The sequence below is a fragment of the Rhagoletis pomonella genome, unplaced genomic scaffold, assembly GCF_013731165.1.
Source record: "Rhagoletis pomonella isolate Grant_MI unplaced genomic scaffold, Rhpom_1.0 Rhpom_scaffold_00006, whole genome shotgun sequence".
In the NCBI taxonomy this organism is placed as follows: domain Eukaryota; kingdom Metazoa; phylum Arthropoda; class Insecta; order Diptera; family Tephritidae; genus Rhagoletis; species Rhagoletis pomonella.
In genome coordinates, this window is record NW_023458560.1 from 62,097,059 (window position 1) to 62,097,608 (window position 550).

The window sequence follows — 550 nt, forward strand, 5'->3', positions numbered from 1 at the left end:
ACAATAGAACAGCTGACTACAGTATATGTCAGAAAAGTAACACTGAATTTCGAATTGGCGAGTTTTATGCAAAAAAAAAAGAAATTCCCATGCGGGTACCTAATACATATGGATATCATGTTTTTAGTTACATATTTAACATTTCTTAACCTTAATATAGGCTCTTGTTAGTCCCAATTGAGTTCAACGTGAACATGATGAAGCATATCTTCCGTAAAGAATTGTTCACCTCGTCAAAGAACGAAATCTATAAGAAGAGACAACACGTTATAATTGTAACGAGTGGGAACATCAGGAGCGTGCTTTCTCTTTTGCCCAAATACGTTTTGTGATTGGATGAAAAGAGAAGGCACGCTCCCGATGTTCACACTCGCTACAATTATAACGTGTTGTCTCCTGTTATAGATTTACGTTCTTTGACCTCGTTTTCTTTTTTTTATATGAAATAGCAATGACAAACATGCACAATTTTTTATATTTTTTATTTTTATTTGATGTTTAATCAACTTATTTTACTCATTACAATTCATCTATGGCATTAATGTGTATT